General features: G+C 37.4%; 1 pseudogene; it reads left to right on the plus strand.

Moving 5' to 3' along the window:
* The first annotated feature begins 5,634 nt into the window (after positions 1-5,634).
* LOC101321170 (ornithine decarboxylase pseudogene) lies at positions 5,635-6,648 on the plus strand (annotated as a pseudogene).
* Positions 6,649-6,874: the final 226 nt, after the last annotated feature.

Raw genomic sequence — 6,874 nt, forward strand, 5'->3', positions numbered from 1 at the left:
GTTTCTCCTGTGCAGCAAAGTGAATCAGTTATACATATACATATATCCACTCTTTTTTAGATTCTTTTCCCATATAGGTCATTAAAAACTATTGAGTAGAGTTCCCTGTGCTATACATTAGTTAGCTATTTTAAATATAGTAGTGTGTATATGTCAACACAAAACTCCCAATTTATCCCTCCCCACCTTTCTCCCATGGTAACCATAAGATTGTTTTCTACATTTGTGACTCTATTTCTGTTTTGTAAATAAGTTCATTTGTACCATTTTTTTAGATTCCACATATAAGTAATATCATATAATATTTATCCTTCTCTGTCTGACTTACGTAGCTCAATATGACAGTCTCTAGGTCCACGCATGTTGCTGCAAATGGCATTATTTTGTTCTTTCATATGGCTGGGGAATATTCCATTGTATATATGTACCACATCTCCTTTATTCATTCTTCTCTTGATAGACATTTAGGTTGCTTCCAGGTACTGGCTATTGTGAATAGTGCTGCAATGAATATTGGGGTGCATTTATCTTTTTGAAGTATAGTTTCTCAGGGAAAATGCCCAGTAGTGGGATTTCTGGATCATATAGTAGTTCTATTTTTAGTTTTATAAGGAACCTCCATACCATTCTCCATAGTGGCTGTATCAATTTACATTCCAACCCACAGTGTAAAAGGGTTCCTTTCTCTCTACATTCTCCTCAGCATTTTCTGCTTGTAGATTTTTTGATGATGGCCAGTCTTACTGGTCTGAGGTGAAACCTCATCATAGTTTGATTTACATTTCTCTAATAATTAGTGTTGTAGGAGCTTTTCATGTGCTTTTTGGCCATCTGTATATCTTCTTTGGATAAATGTCTATTTAGATATTCCATCCATTTTCTGATTAGGTTGTTTTTTTTGAATCGAGCAGCATGTGCTGTTTGTATATTTTGGAGATGAATCCCTTGTCAGTCACTTCATTTGCAAATATTTTCTCCCATTCTGTGGATTGTCTTTTTGTTTTGTTTATGATTTCCTTTACTGTGCAAAAGCTTTTAAGTTTGATTAGGTCTGATTTGTTTATTTTTGTTTTTATTTTATTACTCTAGCAGGTGGATCCAGAAAGATCTTCCTTTGATATATGTCAGAGAGTGTTCTGCCTATGTTTTCCTCTAAGAGTTTTACAGTATCCAGCCTTACATTTAGGTCTTTAATCCATTTTCAGTTTATTTTTCTGTATGGTGTTAGAGAATGTTCTAATTTCATTCTTTTACATGTAGTCGTCCAGTTTTCCCAGCACCACTTATTCAAGAGACTATCTTTTCTCCATTTTATGTCCTTGCCTCCTTTGTCATAGATTAGTTGACCATAGGTGTGTGGGTTTGTCCTGTTTCATTGATCTATATTTCTGGTTTGAGGCAGTACCATACTCTTTAGATTACTGTAGCTTTGCAGTATAATCTGAAGTCAGGGAGCCTGACTCCTCAAGCTCCAGTTTTCTTTCTCAAGATTGCTTTGGCTATTCAGGGTCTTTTGTGTCTCCATACAAATTTTAAGATTTTTTGTTCTAGTTCTGAAAAAAATGTCATTGGTAATTTGATAGGGATTGCATTGAATCTGTAGATTGTTTTGGGTAGTATAGTCATTTTGGTAATATTGATTCTTCCAATTCAAGAACATAGTATATCTCTCCATCTGTCTGTGTCATCTTTCATTTCTTTGACCAGTAACTTATCATTTTCTGAGTACAGGTCTTTTGCCTCCTTAGGTAGGTTTATTCCTAAGTATTTTATTCCTTTTAATGTGATGGTAAATGGGATTGTACCTTAATTTCTCTTTCTGATTTTTGTTGTTAGTGTATAGGAATGCAAGAGATTTTTGTTTACTGATTTTGTATCCTGCAAATTTACCAAATTCATTCATGAGAACTAGTACTATTCTGGTAGTGTCTTTAGAATTTTCTAAGAATTGTATCCTGTCATATGCAAACAGTGAAAGTATTACTTTTTCTTTTCCAATTTGGATTTTTTTTTTTCTTCTCTGATTGCCATGTCTAAGACTCCCAAAATATGTTGAAAAAATGTGGTAAGAGTGGATTTCCTTGGCTTGTTCCTGATCTTAGGAGGAATGCTTTCAGCTTTTCACCATTGAGAATGATGTTTGCTGTGGGGTTGTCATATATGTCCCTTATTATGTCTAGGTAGGTTCCCTCCATGCCCACTACCTGGAGAGTTTTTATCATGAATTGGCATTGAATTTTGTCAAAAGCTTTTTCTGCATTTATTGAGATGATCATATTTAAAAAAAAATTATTTTATACTGGAATATAGTCAGATAACAATGTGTTAGTTTCAGGTGTACAGCAATGTGATTCAGTTATACATATACATGTATCTATTCTTTTTCAAATTCTTTTCCTGTTTAGGTTATTACAAAATATTGAGCAGAGTTCCCTGTGCTACACTGTAGGTCCTTGTTGGTTTTCTATTTTAAATATAGCAGTTGTTGTTGGAAAATATGCTTGATATTGATTTCAATTTTCTTAAATTCACCGAGGCTCACTTTGTGGTCCAGCATGTGTACCACATGAAAAGAATGTGTATTCTGCTGCTTTTGGATGGAATGCTCTATAAATATCAGTTAAGTCCCTCTGGTCTAATGTGTCATTTCCTATTGATTTTCTGTCTGGATGATCTGTCCATTGGTGAAAGTGGGGTGTTAAAGTCCCCCACTATTATTGAGTTACTGTCAATTTCTCCTTTTATAGCAGTTAGTATTTGCCTTATATATTGAGGGGCTCCTATTTTGGGTGCAAAAATATTTACAATTGTTATGTCTTCTTGGATTGATCCCTCGATCATTATGTAGTGTCTTTCTTTGTCTCTTATAATTTTTATTTTAAAGTCTATTTTGTCAGACATGAGTATCGTTACTCCAGCTTTCTTTTGATTTCCATTTGCATGGAATCCTTTTTACCATACCCATACTTTCAGTCTGTATGTGTCCCTAAGTCTGAAGACAGCAAATATAGGGGTAGACAGCAAATATAGAGGTCTTGTTTTTATATCCATTCATCCAGTCCATGTCTTTGGGTTGGAGAGAGATGATCATATGGTTTTTATTCTTCAGTTTGTTAATGTGGTGTATCACATGGATTAATTTGCATATATTGAAGAATCCTTTCATCCCTGTGATAAATCCCACTATGTATGATCCTTTTCATGTGTTGGTGGATTCGGTTTGCTAGTATTTTCTTGAGGAATTTTGTGTCTGTGTTAATCAGTTATATCAGCCTATAGTTTTCTTTTTTTTATGGTATCTTTGGTTTTGATATCAGAGTGATGGTGGCCTCATAGAATGAGCTTGGGAGTGTCCTTCTTCTGCAACATTTTTGGAAGAGTTTCAGAAAGATAGGTGTTAACTCTTCTCTAAATGTTTGATAGAATTCATCTGGAAGTCATCTGGTCCTGGATTTCTGTTTGTTTGAATTTTTTAAATCACACTTTTAATTTCAGTACTTTTGATTGGTCTGTTCATATTTCCTATTTCTTCCTGGTTCAGTCATGGAAGGTTGTACCTTTCTAAGAATTTATCTATTTCTTCTAGATTGTCCATTTTATTGGCATATAGTTGTTTGTAGTAGTCTGTTATGATCCTTTTTATTTCTGTGGTGTCCATTGTAACTTCTCCTTTTTCATTTCTAATTTTATTGATTTAAGCCCTCTCCTTTTATTTATTTATTTTTCTTTGATGAGTTTGGCTAAAAGTCTATCAATTTTGTTTATCTTTTCAAAGAACCAGCTTTTACTTTCATTGATCTTTGTTATTGATTTCATCATCTCTATTTCATTTATTTCTGCTCAGATCTTTATGATTTCTTTCCTTCTACTAACTTTGGCTTTTGTTTGTTCTTCTTTCTCTAGTTGCCTTAGGTGTAAGGTTAGGTTGTTTATTTGATATTTTTTTCTTGTTTCCTGAGGTACATTTGTATTGGTATAAGCTTCCTTCTTAGAACTGCTTTTGCTGCATTCCATAGGTTTTGATCATCGAGTTTTCATTGTCATTTATCTCTAGGTATTTTTTTATTTCCTCTTTGATTATTTTTCAGTGAGCTATTGGTTGTTTAGTTTATTCTCCATGTGTTTATGTTTTTTACAAGTTTGTTTTTCCTGTCAGTTTTTTCTAATCTCCTTACGTTGTGGTCAGAAAAGATGTTTGATATGATTTCAATTTTTTAAAATTTATTGAGACTTGATTTGTGGCCCAAGACATGATCTATCGTGGAAAATGTTCCATGTACACTTAAGAAGAAAGTGTATTCTAGTGATTTTGGATGGAATGTTGTATAAATATTGGTTAAGTCCATCTTGTCTAATGTGTTATTTAAAGCCTATGTTTCCTTATTGATTTTCTGTTTGGATGATCTGTCCATTGGTGTAAGTGGGGTGTTAAAGTCCCCCATTATTGTTGTATTACTGTCTATTTCTCCTTTTATGGCTGTTCACATTTGACTTATATATTGGGTGCTCCTATGTTGAGTGCATATATATTTATAATTTTTATAATTTCTTGGATTGATCCTTTGATCATTATGTAGTGTCCTTCCTTGTCTCTTGTAACAGTCTTTATTTTAAAGTATTTTTGGTCAGTTCCCTCCACCTCCACTGCTGCTGCCCCTCTGCCAGCACTCAGTGCCACCTCAGGCTGGTTGTCCTCTGCTGGAGGGAGCAAGGTGGCGAGCAACTGGGAGGGTGGTTGATGGGGTTGGTGGGGAAAGAGGCAGGGTGGCCAGTGGTCCTGAGTGCTCGGTGGTGGCAGCATCTTGTCTCCATGGAGCCTACCTATGGTGCCCATTTGCTCTAAGGTGGACAGCAGATTGTGCATTTATCAGAACATTTTCACTGCTGCACCGAGGGCACACACATCTTCAGTGGGACTCGGAATTCCTGGAGAATCGCCTTTGTGAAAAGCTGGCATAATTTCTTTAAATTCCATCTCTTAGTTTCCCATTTTGTTGTTTCAAAAATATATCAAGAAACCACGAATAACTAGTAATGAAGTTTGACTGCCATTTCTTGGATGAAGGTTTTACTGCCAAGGACATTCTGGACCAAAACATTAATGATGTTCCTTCTTCTGAAGATAAGGATGTCTTCTATGTTGTGGACCTGGGAGGCATTGTAAAGAAACATCTGATATGGTTTAAAGCTCTTACTTGAGTCACACCCTTTATTTATTATTATTATTATTTTTTTTGCGGTACGCGAGTCTCTCACTGTTGTGGCCTCTCCCATTGTGGAGCACAGGCTCCAGACGCGCAGGCTCAGCGGCCATGGCTCACGGGCCCAGCCGTTCCATGGCATGTGGGATCTTCCCGGACTGGGGCATGAACCTGTGTCTCCTGCATCGGCAGGTGGACTCTCAACCACTGTGCCACCAGGGAAGCCCGAGTCACACCCTTTTATGCAGTCAAATGCAATGATAGTAGAACCATAGTGAAGACCACACCTGCCATTGGGAAAGGATTTGACTGTACCAGCAAGACTGAAATCCAGTTAGTGCAGAGTCTCAGGGTGCCTCCAGAGAGGATTATCTATGCAAATCCTTGTAAACAAGTGTCTCAGATTAAATATGCTGCCAATAATGGAGTCCAAATGATGACTTTTGATAGTGAAGTCGAGGTGGTGAAAGTTGCCAGGGCACATCCAAAGGCCAAGTTGGTTTTTCAGATTGCCACTGATGATTCCAAAGCAGTCTGTCACCTCAGTGTCAAATTTGGTGTCACGCTCAAAACCAGCAGGCTTATTTTGGAATGGGCAAAAGAGCAAGATATTGATGTCATTGGTGTCAGCTACCATGTGGGACATCATTGTACTGATCCAGAGACCTTCGTGCAGACCATCTCTGATGCCCACTGTGACTTTGACATGGGAGCTGAGGTTGGTTTCAACATGTTTCTGCTTGATATTGGTGGTGGCTTTCCTGGATCTGAGGATGTAAATCTTAAATTTGAAGAGACCACCAGTGTAATCAACCCAGTGTCATGCAAGTATTTTCCATCAGATTCTGGAGTGAGAATCATACCTGAGCCAGGAAGATACTGTGTTGCCTCAGTTTTCACTCTAGCTGTTAATATCATTGCCAAAAACTCATCTTAAAGGAACAGACAGGCTCTGATGATGAAGATGAGTCGAGTGAACAGACATTTATGTATTATGTGAATGATGGAGTATATGCATCATTCAACTGCATCCTCTACGATCATGAACATGTGAAGCCTCTTCTGCAGAAGAGACTCAAACCAGATGAGAAGTATTATTCATTCAGCATCTGGGGACCAACCTGTGATGGCCCGGATCGCATTGTTGAGCACTGTAACTTACTTGAGATGCATGAGGGCGATTGGATGCTGTTTGAAAACATGGGTGTTTACACTCTGCTCTGTCACTGCTGTCACTGCTGCTTCTACTTTCAATGGATTCCAGAGACCAACCATCTACTATGTGATGTCAGGGCTACCATGGCAACTGATGCAGAAAATCCAGAACCATGACTTCCCACCCGGAGTAGAGGAGCTGGATGTTGGCACTCTGCCTGTGTCCTGTGCTTGAGAGAGTGGGCTGAAACGGCACCCAGCAGCCTGTGCTTCAGCTTGTATTAATGTGTAGATACAATTCTTGTAGCTGTTAACTGTGAGTTTAGCTTGATTTAAGGGTTTGGGGGGGGACCATTTAACTTAACTACTGCTAGTTTTGAGATGTCTATGTGAGTAGTGTTGGCACAGATGCAACAATGTGGAAGACTAGGTGATGGGGTCACACTTAACTGTGTTCCTATGGAAACTATTTGAATATTTGTTTTATATAGACTTTTATTCACTTTTCAAACATGCTA

This window comes from Tursiops truncatus, chromosome 18, assembly GCF_011762595.2.
Source record: "Tursiops truncatus isolate mTurTru1 chromosome 18, mTurTru1.mat.Y, whole genome shotgun sequence".
In the NCBI taxonomy this organism is placed as follows: Eukaryota; Metazoa; Chordata; class Mammalia; order Artiodactyla; family Delphinidae; genus Tursiops; species Tursiops truncatus.